We start from the raw sequence: 19439 nt of genomic DNA on the forward strand, positions 1-19439 counted from the left end.
GTCCAGTCAGGTGTGTAGGACTATAGTCCCACTCATGCAATGCGGTGCCACCTGTGTGTAGTGTGATAAATGCTGCTGTGTGCCATTCAGGGGCTACAATGTCTGTAACAAGGCTATTACTGAATATGGTGGCCTAGTGGGGAGACATGTAATTCAGAGGTTGGTGGACATCACAGCCTGGGACATTGGAAGGTGACATGGGGCCAGTGTCCCAGGACATATAGAGTGTAAGTCAGTACTGTGTAGGTGTGACCACAGGGACACCACAATGTTCATGTATGGATTGCGGCCCTGTAGTGAGTGAGAGGGTTTAATGTCAGCATTGAATCCATCCTCCAGCATGTTGCCAACAAGACCTGGGTTTGCAATGTTCCTGAGTGACTGTTGTATGTGACAGCAGATGTGGGTGTTGCCATCGAATACTGACATACCACCATAATGCCTGGTGGTACACCCCGGAATGTGTGGCAGTCATGTTTACGTAGCTAGTCTTGGAGTATGTGATGAGGGACCCTGTGGCCCCACCACGGCTGACCAGTGATCCACCCCACACATGGGAATGTACACCACTGTGCAACAGCCTACATCTGTTGTTGTACATCATATGTCCATGGAACATGACCACCAGAGTGGCGTCTGTTATCTGGTGTGTACCATCATGGCTCTGTGTGGAATAGCATGATCCATGCAGTTGTGTACATGCTAATGAAGTGCACTGGGGTATGTGTCAGCATTTGTATGTGCATTGTTCATCTGCACAGGTGTCATGATGTTAACAACCGCTGTCAGCAGACGTCTGTAGTAGGTGTTGTAGTACACATGTACTGTGTATGCTGTGATGGGTGTGTTGCCGGGATGTGGCTAACAAGGTCGATTAGCATATGTTCGGAATCCACCAATGAGGGGATAACCCCAGGTGTGTAACACCAGTCACATGGTGGTAGTGTTCATGCCAAGGGTGATGTAGGTCTTGGAGGTGGTGTGTATGGGTTGAGCCAGCAGAGCGGAGGGTATGACTCATGGATGTGTTGGTACATGAGTGGCTATCCCAGTGAAGTGTGGGGTAGTGTCAGTCACACATCAGTAGCAGCTGTCTGAGGCCCACTGTCCACTATACCAACATAGAAGGTATGTTACCCATGGGGTATGATGTTGACTCTGTCTCTTGTTACAATGTGTATAGTGGTCCCGGACTCAATTAGTTGCACGTGGAGCACCTCTGATGCATTGTGCTAAGTAACTTGCCAGGATGTGTGCAAAACATAGTGGGATATGGAACCCCTCAGCTGTGGGTGTGCCAGTCCAGGTATGTGCCTGAAAGGTATGGTCTGTCTATAACCTGTCATTGCAGGTGTGCTCTGCAGAGCCTAGAGGCAGGTCCCGGTCACTGCAGAGATGTTTGAGTGGTGCATTATAAGGTGTGCCTTGCCTGCGTGCGTCACAGAGGAAGATGCAAGCATTGTGTCACATGACCCCATGTCGTGCCTGCCAGTTACCACCCTGCCGGTGACAGTTATTGGAAACTGTGCAAGACAGGCAGTATAGAAGCAGCAAGAGCCTTACATGTGAGCTGTACTCCCAGGGCTGACAGGTGCAAGTCATCTGTGCCACAGCATTGTGTTTGACCAGGACAGTCATAGCGGACAGATACCACATGCCTGTGGAATGACAATAGGAGCATAGGCAACTGTTGAAGTGACACAATCGGTCATTGTACAGTGGTATCGTGTCCGGATGAATGCAAAATGCTCCCCAGGGCTAGGCCCACACCCTCAGGGCTATAAGACTGGTGAGCTAATGCATGTCCCTGCACACGTAGTCTGTGAAGTGGCATCACAGGGCAGTCACACTAACATGGAGAATGACAGTCATATCGTACCTGGTGAGGTGTGGCATGGGTGCATAGGTTATGTTGCAGAAGCAGTTACCCGACAGCAAGATGTAAGCGACTAATGCCTTGTGTAGCCTGCTGTGTGTAACTGCAGTGTGACTCCCTACAGAGTCAGCTATGACTGGTGTGTTGTGAATGTTATAACTCACTATTGGCTGTATGTGATGGGCACACATGAGTCTGTGGGCTATAAGCTGGTGATGTTGTCTTCCATGATGGGGGCTACCTCTGGTGCCTACAGTGAGTATGGAGATGTACTGCACAAGTTGTCCTCGTAGATGTGGCCAGTGGTGTAGATCATGTGAGACTATGTGATGGGTGGGGTGTGTTGCGAATGTTACACATCCCCAAATGACTGTCAGGTGCAGTCAGGGTTGGTGACAGCATTACCCCCAGCCATAGCTGTCAACCTCCTGTCCCCAAACTGAGGAACATTAGCCCTCATACTGCATGACAAATGGGCAAAACGTGGAACACTTACAACTGGCTTACTAACAGCTTCAACTAGGAAGGGCATATGATGGCTTAAATAGGCTGTTCTTACGTATAAAAAAGATATTACAATGAATTAATATGATTCCCGTCTATTTAGCCATGGCTAGCAGGTAAACAATTTACAACAATGAATGTGTGACAGACCCTTCCAATGTGGAACCTTGAGGAACATGCACCTTTTAGAACCCCAAATGAGGTACATTCTTCGTAATGAGGTACACCTGAGAGCTATGCCCCCAGCACGGCTGCAGAAGTGCATCCCTCACAGGCTGTAGTGCCGTATGTTGGGAGGTGAGCATTGAATGCGTACATGAGACAATTGCTCTATTGCCACATGTACGACATATCCCTCATATAGACAGGCAGTAGCACTGGTACGTGACAGTTGGACATGCCTGTATATACAACCATGTCCCACAGGATATGTGTGTTACGTGTGTACAACAGCTGTCGTACCTTAAGCAAGCTGGAAAGTGTAGGACAGCCAGTGTACCTGTGGGACATGGTGTGGAATGGGTGCTATAGTAATCAGTAGCTCATGACATGCTCACAAGTTCTGAACAAGTGCCTAGCATGACCATACAATACAGATAGGGTGTTGGATAATATCAACCCACAAGTGGTGATGACAGTCATTTAGGGTGGCACCACACTACAACCCTGCTGAGAATGGTGTGCATGTCCATGAACCATTAGCACTGTAGATGTTAGCAGTACAGATGCACAAGACAGCACAGATATTTGATTACAAATACCTTTGCATGTCACAGGAGTGTTCCACCAGTAGCCTGTTGACAGATTCACAACTACAAAAGGTGCAAGAGTGACATGTGCACAGCACACCAGTGTCAGCTACAGTAGAACAGGGTTAATGTGTTGTACCCCACCCTCATTGTAGCCCATACTACATAGACAAATGTTAGGCATCTGTGTATGTAAGGCTGTGAATGGCCATGACCTATCAGTATAGCTGTGTCAGTGTTGTGAACAACATACAGAATGGGCTGTGTGGGTGAGGTGTGTGACATATGTGCACAGTCTGATGGATGATACCAGCAGTGTCACCGCTAGGTGAACATCCCTGTACCCATAAACTACTACCTAGGCTGTGGTCAACATTATGGACACTGTGTAAGGGATGGTGCTGTGCAGTGCACCCCCGACATGGTGACGTCTCCAGGCCCCTTAGGTAGTCATATGAGGTACCCATGTCATGTCAGGGTGCCATCCATGAGCACAGAGATCACTGGACAGGCATATACAGCACTGTGGTGACCAATATTGGATCACATACCACCTGTAAGAGGTAATGGCTATGCATGGATGTGCAATACCAGCCTTCACAATCCTCACCTCCACTATGCAGCATGCTGTCTACCTTGCAGAAGGACATTTGCTACACCATGATGATGGACATGCTACATGTCCATATCCTGATCTATAAGATATATGTCATGGACAGCCACCATCCTAATACTAGGATCGCCACAGGCTGGACAGATCCCTGTGCCACATATGTGACATACTCCCGCCATACCATGCAACCCTGTCCATCAAAGCTGCACATGTCATCCCAGTCATACATGGTGTGATGGCCGCATGGTAGATGTACTATCAATTGACTGGATCAGTAATGTGGCACTGATGCACCTTGCAGTGGCACAATGGCTATATGTTACAGCTTGGAAACCATGCCCGCACATGCTATGGTTGATAATCATCCCTGCGAATGTCGTCTGACTAGCCATTGTCCCATGTCTATCACATGTGCAATACAGGCGATCCGTGGCAGGATGTTGAACAGTTGTACAGTGCTGTGTAGATGTATATGGCAAAACACATGCATGTACAGGTGTCCATGCGTATGTGTGCATTGTCACTGCTCAAGTCCATTACGGCTGTGTCTGTGTTGATATGTGACATATACACAGCATCCAGGTCAACAGTAGTACCGTGGACACATCCAGGCATGTGCAGATAGGTAAGAACACAAGTGCAGGCAAATAGACATGCCCACAGCAAGACAGCATTTACATGGAGTATGAACACTGTAATGAGGTGACATACATATATGGTGATGATATCCAATGCATAATGGGTGTGACATGTGTGACACAAACACGTCAGTCTTGTCAGTGTCATGATGCTTTGCAAAGATAACTGTGCAGATGTAGTAGATGTCATAGAAATGTATGTGCAGCAGTATCTCTGTGCATCTCTGAAACTGTGACCTGTCACCGTCATTATGTCTTACAGATAATGCCCCGTACACGCCTCCCAGCATACACCCACCAGGAGGATGATGTCCTCATCCCACAGCTCCATGACAACTATGACTTGTTGTTTAGCCATGTGCCACTGCATGCCCAGCAGCGGGATGACCTGTGGCTGGATCTACGCAGGAGGGTGAATGATGTGGGTGGCCATAACCGCACCTACCAGCAGGTACGCAGACACTGCATGGACCTGATACGACATGCAAAACAGCATGCCACTGCAATCACCAGGGAACAAGGTGGAACAGGTGGTGGGCCGCCAACCCAGCCCCCACTCACACACACCGAGGAGCTACTGGCCAGTCTGGCGACACCCAGGGAACAGCATCCAGAAACACTAGCTGCCATCGTGGAGGTGGGTGTCTCCCAACCAATGAGCCTGAAGTTGCCTGGTAAGTCAGTACTGCACATATGGCTATTATATCCCATGTAGTTGCATGTGTCACTGTACATTATGTAAAGTAACAACATATGCAAGGTATGTGGACACACTTGCTGCATACTACAGTATGCTACATTGTGTATGCACACATGTGCATACTATATGCTATTACACAGGTGAATGTGTTCACATGCACAGTGCAACCTGTGCCTGTCATACAGTCATGGATAATGTTCATACTGGTGTGTCACCCCTATACAGGTATCTCTGGCGTGCCGCACAGACATGGGTCCGTTGCAGGTGAGACTGTCATCAGTATCAGGCATGTTACAGTGTAGATCTATTTGCCATGTGGCCAGTTAACACTTGCACACCTGATGTTTGTTCCAGTCACGATAAGCAGGTCGCACCACCCTTCATTCACACACGCCACCCATGCGCAATATATACAAATGTAATGATACACCGACTTGAAACCACAGTACTTGTCATTGCGACATGTGTGGTCAGCTGTGCATACAACGGTGGAGGTGTTCTACAATGGAGGCATATGTAGTATGCATTGGAAGAACATGTGTGGTACGCACACAGTACCACACAGTGAGCTGTGATATGGGCAGCCCACAGGTGTCACCATTGTGTCATATGCCCCTTCATTGGGTGCACACATTGTGATGTGCCACCTGACATGTCCCAGACATGTAGTATTCTGTCTGCAATATTATCACACTATCGCATGACCTATACCCCACATACCAAACATACAACCCGTTGTCTGAATAGCCCTGTGGATTGTGACATATCTGACATCTATGGGTGTATGTCATATGGGACAACACAGACATGTGGAAAAGATGCCCATCACACACATTTGGCCAACACATGTGCACACATGGCCATGGGGGATGGCCAGAGACATGTAGCCACACAGTACTTGGGATGTGTATGCACCCTGTTGCACATTGTCCACACATGGTCCAATTATAGCCTTAGTTGACCGATTATACAGTTGATGTGGTACACTGGACAACCTAAAAGCCTGTGCACAGCTACTGGAGGTGTCACTAAAGTCTACCATATACGATCTGTTGAACATCACAACTGTGTTGCAGTTATGGCTATGCAATGTGTACATATTATGCATTCTACAGCAACATAGATGCCTCATGTTGCCATGCAATGGCACAGTGTCTGTACTTCACACTGTATAGCAATGTAGACGGCTCACACTACCCTCCCATGCTCATGAACTTTTGCTAAACATGCATTCTATCTGTAGGGCATACACACAACACTGCAATGTGAAGCCCATTATGATGCTGTGCATGTGTCAGGACACCATTGTGTCAAACATGTATGCATGTTAATGCACATGTCAGCAGATTACATGTCAAGGTCACGTCAGCCATGTGTACTGTTATCCTGTTCTGGGCCACATGGTGTATCACGGGAATGCATGCATACTACCATAATTGTGTGAACTGCATGGCTACTGATATGACACCTGCTTGCTGTAGTGTGCACCCCAGGGAGGTATGCTTACTAACACTATTAATGTCTGAGCTGCATGCCCTCTGCTGTATCACAGGCATGCTGCATGCCATCTGACAAATCACATGCATGGTGTGTCTGTGTGTGTCTGTGTTTGTGTGTGTGTGTCTGTGTTTGTGTGTGTCTGTGTGTGTCTGTGTGTGTGTGTGTGTCTGTGTTTGTGTGTGTCTGTGTGTGTCTGTGTCTGTGTGTGTGTCTGTGTCTGTTTGTGTGTGTGTGTGTGTGTGTGTGTGTGTGTGTGTGTGTGTGTGTGTGTGTGTGTGTGTGTGTGTGTGTGTGTGTGTGTGTGTGTGTGTGTGTGTGTGTCTGTGTCTATTGTACTTTACAGTATTTCTTTGCATTCACAGGTGATGTAGGTGCGTTACCCTCCTGCGGTCCATCTGATGTTAGTGTCCCCACAGATACTAGCGGTGATGAACATATGCATGAGGTACAGGCAGGGTTGTCAGGGGCTGAATCTGTGCCAATGGTTACCATCCCAGCTATGTCCCCCTCTTCCCTGCACACAGTTCTGCTGCCAACACATACCGCATCACCAGTGGCCATAGAGGAAGGACATTCAGTGTCTGTTAGCGTGGAACAGGAACGTGTGGTGGCTACAGAAGGTGTGTCTATACACCATGGTGTCAGTGTAATGACTGCAGATGTGCCACACAGGCATGTGGCCGGTGCTGCTCGTAGGAGGACCTCTGGCAGACATGCACCTGCAGGACAGAGCGCAGCAGCTGGTATCACCAGACGCATGTTCCAGACTGTAATGGCAGCACAGGCACATGCTGAATGGCAGAACAGAGAAGGGCAGAGGCTGCAGAGGGCTGCTATCTATACCCTAAATGACAACATCCAGGCATTGGCAAATGCTCAACAGCAGATTGCTAATGTTCTGGATAGGCAATTAGGTGAAATGGTCGGAATCCTTGACCGAGGCATGGTAATCCGCGAGCGGGAGCTGTCTGTGCTGGAACACCTAGTAGGAGTGAGGCATAGGCCACGTGGATGTAGGCTAGCAACACCACCTAGTGTAGGTCGACGTGAGTGTGCCACCTCACATGCCCGCTCCCATAGTGCCAGTAGCAGTAGCAGTGCAGCTGGTGCTGCGCTGTCAACACCAGGACACAGCAGGCCATGTGGACGTGGCCCTGGATGGTCTTGGCGTGGACACGGTTCCAGCGGACATGTGTCGTCGGACAGTAGCCACTCTGTACCTCCACCGGGTAGTGCCCATGCAACCCCAGGCAGGTACAGGTCACGTGGCCATGGACGGACACAGTGAGCTGTCCAACCTGCTCTGTACAATCTGGGGCTGTCAATTATACCCCGTGTAGGCATCACAAATGGCAGAACTGTGTACACACATACATGCACACAGCAAACACAACTGTAGGGCTCCACAACATCCCCATGCATTCTGCACAGACATGTCCAGTCAACACATCGGCCCTTACACACACACATGATGTTATCCATTGGTGCAGCCTATGCCCCTGGCAAACATATCACCCTGTGCATATGATGAAGCCTGTGATGCATCCCTGTCATCCACACCATCGGTGCAGGGTTATGCACAAATATTCTGATGCACAGGGTGAACAGCATAGTGAGAGGTGTATGTAATATTACCTGTGTATGCATAGTGAGGGATGTGTATGTTGCAGTGGCTGTGTGTGAATACTGAGAGATGTGTATGTGACATAGGTTGTGTACTGTCGACATGCACCAGTCATACCATGTAGTGCAGGTGCAGCATGCATTGTGATGTGTTCACGGTATGTGCCTCGGTTACATCTGTAGCACCATGTTGGTTGTGATACCCTGGTTCCCTCCTATGGTGTACTTGCATGTGCCTACAGGTAGCAGTGTTTGCAGTCCCCCACGTGTAACTGTGGATTACTCACAGGCATGTCTGGCAATATCAGCATGCTACATGTACCCTCAACCTGACTGTTGGACACACCAACATGACACAGATGTCCACACATATACTGCACCTGATGCATGTGGTCGATGCCACGGGCTACACTGGACAGAGACGTGACATACATAGCAGGACACATTACAGGTATGGTGACATGGTGCAGGGGTTGTACAAAGCGGCCTGGCCAATGATGATGTGAGGTGTCACTTGGTAGCTGGAGGCCACACTGTGCAGCAGTAGGACCCTGTAACAGTGCGGGAACATGGCCACATTCACGGGGTGTATACCACTATAACGCACACCCCATAGTGTGCAGGTGGGGACCCTTGCCTGTGTGGTCATCACCCTCACAGTACTATGCACCCACACAACGTGTCACAGAGAAGGGACATGCACAGGTAGCCAGTATGGCAGGGACCTATGGCATCAACAGGGTTGTGCAATGCATCACCATTACGGGTTAGTCACCATGTGGGGTTAGTGATCATTTCCCACCATATATTAGCATACACCCTCACACCAAGCACCAGACATACATACAGACACACACACACTGTGGTGACCACACATGTGTATACAGACAGCCAACATGTGTGATGCACCACACCGGCCGACGTCAAGCTTCCCACACTGACGTATGTACAGATCTCTGCAATGGTGTACAGGGATGTGTAGCAACTGGGACATATTCCCTGCAATATGTGGCATCCCTGGTCACACATTCGGACACACATGGCAGTGCTGGGAATGATACACCTGCCATATGATGACACCTTCGATAGACATGTAGCAGTATTGATTGCATTATGTGTACCAACACTATATCTGGCAAATGTGCTGCTATATGCACACGGGAGGTTGTAGGTGTTACAGGTGCCATGTGACGTATAGTTGTTAACATCTGACCGCTGTGTATGCATTATGTCAGCACCGTCATGTAACAGTGACATAGCGTACTGTTTGCACATGGCATGATAGGATGGTGTGTGACACAACTGTGAGCCACCCCCTGCACGCATACATCTAGACAGGTGGTTCACCATGTTATGTACACACATCCCTCCATACATGCTCTTTGTATGTCACCATATACAGGTGTCAATGATGGGTCTGCATTGTGTCTGCATGTCGTAGGTAGGTGCAACTATATTACGGACATCGGCCACTGCACATGCATAGTTGCTGCATGCACAGTACAGATGTCACATGTGTCTCCTGTTGCCATGTTTGTATGCATTGCTATTGTTGGACATGTGTGTTGACATACATAACACATGGACTGTGGTATGATATCACGGGTGTCACAGGCGACCAGTACAAGGGTATGTGTCCCGGTCAACACTGCTACCCCCTGTAATGTGAGCATTCAAAAGACATGGGCCCACCTTCCATTCGCGTGTGTAGCATTGATTAGGCCAGTGTTATGCATGAGGTTCATCAAAGGCTATGTATGTATGTGTTGTGTGTGCATTCCATGCACACATCCACACAATCACATGTATGACATATCCAGACGTGTGTTCATTGGTGTACAGCAACAGTCAGGTGGCACAGCTGTGTAAGGGCCGTGGTATGTGTTGAGCCGACCTGTTCATGTATACTGGTATCATTGCAATGCATAACACCTGTTGGATCCCTGTTGGTACATGTGTAGTCTGCACAGTTGGTGTACACCACTGTACAGCCCAGTGGTCATGTGTCACATGATGTTGTGGGACCGTAAGGCTGTGTAGTGCTGCACCGACGACATGGTGCTGACTTGACAGCTACAGTGTATACTGCAGTGTGTACATGTGTGACCTGCACCTGTGACTGCTGTGATGGCAGTTGTGTGTGTACAGGTCACTGCATGTGTGACCACACTGTGCGTGACAACAGTTATACCTTACTGTGCCCATCTGTACTGTGCCCTTCTGTGTGTACACTCCATCTGCATGCAAGACGGCCCTTTGCAACAGCTAAGTGTGTGAGCATGCCCAGTATGCTGTTGTGTAGATGGACACACAGTTCATTCCACACTGCGCCCTTCCGTGATTAGACTCCATCTGCATGCAAGTTGTCCCTTTGCAACTGCTAAGTGTGTGAGCATGCCCAGTACGCCGTTGTGTAGATGGACACACAGTACATTCCACACTGCGCCCTTCCGTGATTAGACTCCGTGTGCATGCAAGATGGCCCTTTGTAACTGCTAAGTGTGTGAGCATGCCCAGTATGCCATTGTGTAGATAGACACACAGTACATTCCAAACAGACGTGTGATACTAAGCGTGTGTGCATGGCCATTGACATCCTGTATAGCCATGGTGGTCATCCAGGCAACCGATGTCCATTTTCAATGTCACGATGGATGCCTACATTGAACACACTGGTTGCTCTCTTGAAGGGTGTACTGTCTGTGCTCAGTAGATATTTAGTTGGCCCGATGACAGCACTGCCGTGTTTGTGTACGTCTACCTTGGGACAGTAATATGCTTTCAGACTGCTCACTCTCTAAACATTCCCTATCGTAATCTTTGCCCTTGCGGATGATGTCACCCACCTAGAAGTATGCCTCTGGGAGTGCTGTGTTCAGTAATCTCGGTAGCGCGTTCTGTAAATGCGTAATGCTGTAGTATGATAAGGTAGTTAGGTGTATGTTCAACTCCCGGCCCTGCCAAGTGTGTGTGTGTGTGTGTGTGTGTGTGTGTGTGTGTGTGTGTGTGTGTGTGTTTCCAGCTGCCTGGGGACACAGTAATGCTTTTAGATGCCTCACAACACATACATTCCCTATCAGCGTCTTTGCCTTTGCGGATGATGTCACCCACCTAGAAGTATGCCTCTGGGAGTGCTGTGTTCAGTAATCTCGTTAGCACATTCTGTAAATGCGTAATGCTGTAGTGTGATAAGGTAGTTAGGCATATGTTCAACTCCCGGCCCTGCCAAGTGTGTCTGTGTGTGTGTGTGTGTGTGTGTGTGTGTGTGTGTGTTTCCAACTGCCTGGGGACACAGTAATGCTTTTACATGCCTCAAAACACATACATTCCCTATCGGCGTCTTTGCCTTTGCGGATGATGTCACCCACCTAGAAGTATGCCTCTGGGAGTGCTGTGTTCAGTAATCTCGGTAGCACGTTCTGTAAATGCGTAATGCTGTAGTGTGATAAGGTAGTTAGGTGTATGTTCAACTCCCGGCCCTTCCAAGTGTGTGTGTGTGTGTGTGTGTGTGTGTGTGTGTGTGTGTGTGTGTGTGTGTGTGTGTGTGTGTGTGTTTGTTTCCAGCTGCCTGGGCACACAGTAATGCTTTTAGATGCCTCACAACACATACATTCCCTATCGGTGTCTTTGCCTTTGCGGATGATGTCACCCACCTAAAAGTATGCCTCTGGGAGTGCTGTGTTCAGTAATCTCCGTAGCACTTTCTGTAAATGCGTAATGCTGTAGTGTGTTAAAGTAGTTAGGTGTATGTTCAACTCCCGGCCTTGCCAAGTGTGTATGTGTGTGTGTGTGTTTCCAGCTGCCTGGGGACACAGTAGTGCTTTTAGTTGCCTCACAACACATACATTCCCTATCAGCGTCTTTGCCTTTGCAGATGATGTCACCCACCTAGAAGTATGCCTTTGGGTGTGCTGTGTTCAGTAATCTCGGTAGCGCGTTCTGTAAATGCGTCATGCTGTAGTGTGATAGGGTAGTTAGGTGTAAGTTCGATTCCCAGGCCTGCCAGATGTGTGTGCGTGTGTGTGTGCATGCTCCCGTCCGCCTGGGGACTCAGGTTATGCTTTTAGACGCTTCGCAACACAGATATATCCTGCTGACATCTTTGTCTTTGCGGATGTTGACACGCACCTAGTAGAATGCCTGTATGTCTGCTGTGTTTAGTAATCTCGGTAGCGCGTTCTGTAAATGCGTCATGCTGTAGTGTGATAGGGTAGTAATGTGTAAGTTCGATTACCAGCCCTGCCACGTGTGTGTGTGTATATGTCTGTATCTCTCTCTCTCTCTATATATATATATATATATATATATATATATAATGTATATGTATATATATATAATCTATTTTCTGCCCATAACTCAGCTCTTGTATGGACAGCTGACTGTTTCATGTATCGCATATTTGCATAGCTTTCATATACCAATGGGGTATGTTGCAAATCCCAACATTGTCCATGCAACGTCCGTGTTACGGACGGTGTTACACGCCCTTACAGGCATTTGCTGTATATCTTGGCAGACATCTATCCTTGCTGTACTCTCACTGTACTCGTACACGCCGGAGGCTTCATGTATCATGGCCTAGTTTTGCTGTGTGTATGTCTGTTTGTGCTGTGTGCATGGCTGTGGGTATGTCCCACTATCATAATTTGTAAAGGTGACAGCCCTATAGGTACTTCATGTAGACTGCTGTGTCATTTGACATGTCAGCACATACCTGCGGACAGTACTGAACGTCCTACTGCACCGCATTTCATACCTTCTGCTTTATCTTGCAGTCAATATTGCTGTTTGCTCACACATGTATCTGTTTCTGATCATACCACTCCACCTCCTAGAGCAAATTTCTGGACAAAGCCTTATCTGATAGTGGGACACATAGAGGCAGTATTGACATGTTGCTCTTACAAACGTAGATAGTTGACACAATAATAGGTTTTGCATTAGTATGGCTTTTCTGTCGGATTTGGTGTCTTAATCACATGTTTGTCATTATTTCATGACTTCAGTTATCAGGAATGTGCAAGAATGTTACTGATGGTACGTGGAACACACCAAACATATGAGGCAGAACTGCACATTCTGCGTAAATCTGTACAGTTGCGGAGTATGTGTCTGATACAAGATATCAACTTTCTGACACCAATACACACACTGTATGGCAGCATCACAGGCCACATGCCATTACATTTATATTGCAGGACAAACCCACCCAGACAGTTGTATTCCTCACACAGGCCAACAGCTGCTTATCCACACTAATTGGTCTATCATGTACCGTATGTGTGTGCCGGTATTTGCGCTTTCCATCAGTGGCAGAGCTCACGTACGAGTATGGGGACTGGACATTGTTACGGTGACACTGCATGACACCCTGAGGGACACATTACTTTTGTGTCTATTAACCTTCCACATTGACATTCACAGGGCATACGTTGTCATTCACATTTGTCAGAGTACATGCGTATGACTTGTACATGTTTTCTCATTTGTCCTGATGTCTTTCTTCTCACCTGTCCACCTAGTATCACTAGTTCTGTACATGTATTTTGGACAGGTTACCTTCATACCCCTAACATGTACACATTATGGGTAAACGCCCTGATGTTTGACCATTGCCCTTGTTACATTTGTCATAGTAATGTGCCTTTCTGGTAAATTGCTGGCAAGGCATTACGAACTGTGCGGTTAGATAATAGTGACTGACATTTCCATTACATGATTAGTAACACTCATAACATACGTATTCCTGGCTATGTCAGTATTCTCACAACGTTCTGACTTTGTCTGGGGTATATCTAATATAGACCCTATTTGTATTTCATGTACTATGCCTTAGTGCAGCTGTGTTATTCTGACAGTTTGCCAGTTATGGGTACCATCTTGGTCGTACGCATGCCCATCCATGATAATCGCCTACAAGACACTGATATAGGGCCCTACATATTGCCAAAATGGTTTACGCAATATCCAGTGGATGGTTTGCCCCATTATTGAGAATATAGTCGTGTGCTATACCCACATCACTCCCACGGGGCAGGCCTACGAAATCTCTGCCAAACAACACCTAGGCCCATTTCTGCATACCTATGATTCCCATACCTGACAACCCTCTACAGTACCCATTACACATGTTTAATGTGTGCGGTACTGAAGTGTGGAGACACTTATATGCACTCCCCACTCTCCGGATATCAGTTCGTACGTCATACATTTTATTGACACATGTGTCATCACCCTTGCACCTGCTACTGTTGCATGTACAGCTATATCGTATTTGCTGAGGTCACTTATTTTGCGTCAGTGTTGGTTGACACTAGGTATGGATCAATTTTTGGGGTCCTGCAATGGACACCTATCTGCATGTTTAAAGTGTAGAACTTGCTTGACTGTCACTTTCTGGCCAATGGTTTGAAATGCAGTGGTTTATTCACCTTTCGTGCATGTCTGTTTGTCTATCCATATTAGCTATAACGTGGCCTATTTATGTACATATGTCATATCTACGGGACATATGTCTGTTGTGTATACATATATACATGTACAATCCTCATTTCATAACTTGCTTTGGTTTACGTCTGTGGATTATGTGTATACACATATATCTATATCCATACCATACCTTTCCACTGTACAGATTGTCACAGAGTGTACAGCTGGTTGCCTCTTTATCTTCGGTGTGTTTTACATAAACCTGTGTCTATCTGGCAATGTAGTGACATTTCATTTGAGACTTACGGTGGGGAATACTGGCAAGCAGTTCAGGTTACGACTGCATACCCTTCAGAGAATCCATGCTACTGACACACCTGTTATTCTATCCACTTTCTATGTTTGTTCTGGCACATATCTGGGGCTTGTCCCTATTTGTACCGGTAGTTTGCATGCCTTTGTCTGGTTTCATACTTTACGGGGTTAACAGGTTTGAGCCATGTATATCTAATGTGGGGGAAACAGCATTCATTTACTATGCTGTGAGCAGATCACACACGCACAGGCGCACTTGCATTTTCTTATTGTGTGTTACGCGCAGGCGCACATGCATATCCTTATTGTGGGTTACATGTTTACTAAGTCTTTGTGCTTACGTGGGCTTTATTACTTGTGACAGTACCAGTAAATTATCTGTAATCTGGTTAATGGATGTATGCGAAACACATGTTCACCTTTACATATTTAACTGTCTGTACAGCACAAATGCATTCATTACACTTTCAAATTATATGTGCTGTAGTCGTAGTTGAACCGGGACTGCATTCACGTTGGCCGGATGCTGTAACCACTATACTTTTGGTGTTCTGACTAATTTATATGCATACCCATAGTACATAGCTACATTAACATATGCCTCACCGCTTCACTTACGACACAGGCATCCATTCTCCTGCTGGGACAAATGCGGTACTACATGTTACACATTCCCTATTCCCTACTGCTCTGGACCCAAGCTGCATATTTAATCACTGCAGGGATATTCAGAACCCCAAGGCTTATAGTCCTGACACATACAAGTCTTTAATTGTCAGGATGTTCATGTGGTGATCTGGGTTTAGGCTTGTCCGCCTGGTCAACGGAACTGCCCTGACCATGTTCAAATGTCAGACAAAGCACATGGACAGGGTTTGTCCATTTTAAACATTTTATCTGTGTTTACAGACACAGGTGTTTGGGCACCTGTCAGCAGCTTATAATGTTGGCAATACATAATATGGGTGGGGGTGGTTACAATACATAATCCACGGTGAGTGGTGTTCCCATTCACATTTGACTATTTCCTGTATTCATTCTTACGAGGATTATTATTTTGCACATGACTTAACTATGAATTAACTACAGGTATGCAGTAGTACAGTCAACATATGTGACGGTTTGTTACAGTATAAATGTACGGACCTCTGTAATACTGGGGACTACCCCACATCCTTCACAACATTTCATGCTTATGTACATACTATTATTCTGTGAACTTTTGAAGTTTGTGAGAGCAGTAATTACATCTGTCCCTATTTGTCCACCCATCCTTTTAGGCTTTGTCCAGATTTTGTTGCTGTAATAGGTTGAGAGGTGGTGTCAGTATGTGATTGAGTTGAATATATACTGTCGATAATTCAGTGGGGAGTAGGGTTACCACCTATTCCTCTTTGCGAGGGGAAGTCCCACTTTGGACAGTTGTGTCCAGCGATGAAACCTAAGACATGGCAAATGTCCTGTGATTTTAAGACAAATATATATTTCTTATTTTCTTTACTAGTTGCATGATACAGGTATTTTGTATCTGGAACACATAACTATTATTTGGGATAGCATAAGCTATTCAAATGCTATGGAATAAGCTTTTATCTTGGCATACAAGTGTAATTCTGTCCTTTGCACTGTCCGGGGGTATGTTTTATCCTGAAAATTCTCAGATTTCTACGAGGGATGTCCTACCTTGGGCATCTGAACAGGTGGCAACCCTAGTGGGGAGACCTGCATGGTGGACAGCTGTTCCATCTTGCGTAGTATGTTTTGCATGTCTGTGTAGAAACTGAACAGTACCGTGACTACACATACATGTTTTGTCCAGATGTGTACAGTACTGGACACCGTGGCATGTAAACAACTCTGAGATTTCAACAGGTTACTTATCCCACGTGGGATGTACACACATTTTGCCGAAACATGAACATGCGGGCATTTGGATTTACGTAACTGTGATGGGATGTTTACAAATGTGGGATACATATTTGCAATCCTGACACTGCCTAGGATGATACTTCCTACTACATATGGGGAATACTCGCTATGTGTAGGTGTACGGCTGCGCAAGGCTGGTAGCTGGATTTGGTGGACATTCGGACATGGGTGTGGGTTATGTGCTATACAGGGGTTGTTGCGTATTGCATTTGCATGCATGGGTTCTGCTTTTGGATATCCCGGTTCCGCATATAGCATCCTATGTGTATGTGCCAGTTACGTTCCTGTTCATGTGTATAGCACATTTTAATATACATATGTTTGTGTGTGTTTGGTATACAATTTGGACTGTCAGGTTTCTTTACGGTTGTTATATAGCCACGACTGCCCAGCTGTGTACTATCACTACCACTGTGGGACTGCTTGTGACCATGCCCATGGGGCTAGACGTGTGTGTTGGCGGCACGCTGACATGATGCGCTTCACTTCCACTGGGTATAACTACAGTGCAGCACATTACGGACACACAATTTTAAATATAATTTGTTCCATGGACGGAAACTCATATTGTGTTGCGTGCATTTCTGTTTGGTTCTCCATTTTGTGTGGCCGGGAACTGTCTTGCATGCTTTGCATACATTTCATTATCCATGGACACTGATAGGTGCTATTACTATTGCTGGCAGGCTATAATATTCAGCAGTTTAGGTTGCTCACCACCAGCCGACATTGACACGCCTCCGGGCACAGCTTAGTAACGCCCCATGCACTCGCGCACATGTCCTATGCACGTGGATGTGGTGGCAGCGCACCTTCATTAATATGCATATGGCGCTACTACATCATATATACACTGCACGGCCGGCGCAGGCCTTACACCAGCCTTGCACCAAGCTTCATGAATCCGGGGGATAGTCTTTCTTATTAGGAAGGTAAAATAATCAGTAAGTAAGAACATATGATGACAAAGCTGAAGCAAGAAATGCTTGTGTATGTACTTGTTACAGAATAGGAAAACCTGTTGTAGTAGCAATTTAAAAATAAAGGCATGACCAGTTTAGGACACAGTGTATGTCTAAAGAGGCAGAACTCCATCTGTCAAAACAGTATATAAAGTGCTGTACTCACTTTTAATCTTTGTCAGATACATGAGAAATAAACTCTACTTACCCAACCAAGATGCCTTGCTTTGTTGATCCTTTATTTTTCTTGTTTTTCTAACTGCCTGCATTTTTTTCCTCATAGATGCAGTGTTCATAGATACTTTTACAATCTGCTAGTGGATGTTTAGATATATTGGGATAGGTATTCATCAAACCATCTGCTGTTGATGTCATAGTGTAGGCTTAGGTATATGTTGAGTTAGGGATCTGCCACATTAACTGTTTTTTTTTTTTTTTGGTGTGATAGTGTACATTTAGGTATGTTGGATTAAGTATCTGACACCATCTGGTGTTGTTAATGTGGTAGACTAGGTTTAGGTACATGTTCAGTTACATCTGACACTCATTCTGGTATTGTTCGTGTTTTACCATAGGTTTAGGTATATGTTGGGTTAGGTATCTATCCCACCATCTGTTGTTGTTGATGTGGTAGTGTAGCTTTAGGTATGTTGGTTTAGCTTTCTGTTGTACCATCTAGTGTTGTTGATGTGGTAATCCTGGTTTAGGTACATAGAGTTAGGTTTCTGTCACAACTGGTGTTGTTGATGTGGTAGTATAGATTTGATACAGTAGGTTAGGTATCTGTCACACCATTTGGTGCTGTTGCTGTGGTAGTGTAGGTTTACATATGCTGGGAAAGGTAAATATCAGACCATCTTGTGCTGTTTATGTGGTAGTATAGGTTTAGGTATATGTGGTGTTATTTATCTGTCACATCTTCTGCTGCTGCTGCTGATGCAGTTGTGTAGGTTTAGATTGATTGATTAGCTATCTGTCACACCACCTGGTGCTGTTGATATGGTAATATAAGTTTAGGTATGTGTTGGGTTGAGTATCTGTCACACCTTCTGGTGTTGTTGATGTGGTAGGGTAGGTTTAATTATATGTTGTGTTATATATCTGTTACTCCATCTGGTGGTGCTGATGTGATAGTATAAGTTCAGTTATATGTTGGCTTAGGTATCTGTCACACCTTGTGGTGTTTGTTGATGTGGTATTTTAGGTTTAGGTATATGTTGGTTTAGGTATCTGTCACACCATCTGTTGTTGCTGCTATGGTAGACTAGGTTTAGATATATGTTGGGTTAGGCATCTGTCAGAACATCTGGTGTTATTGATGTAGCAGAGTAGGTTTTAGTGGTTTGGGGAAGGTATCTGTCCCACCATCTGGTGTTGTTGATGTAGTAATGCAGGTTTAGGTACACTGGGTTAGGTATCTGTCACACCAACTGGTGTTGCTTGTGCAGTGTAAATGTAGTTACATTTTTTATTTATTTATTTATTTATTTATTTGCATTTATTTACCGGGAAGATCTACTGGGCCAAAAAGTATCCCATTTTCAGTGGAGGACCAGGGAGAAAAGCTTCACGATGATTTATATAATACATACATTTGATAA

This window comes from Protopterus annectens, chromosome 9.part0, assembly GCF_019279795.1.
Source record: "Protopterus annectens isolate FY-2018-M chromosome 9.part0, PAN1.0, whole genome shotgun sequence".
Taxonomy (NCBI): Eukaryota; Metazoa; Chordata; order Ceratodontiformes; family Protopteridae; genus Protopterus; species Protopterus annectens.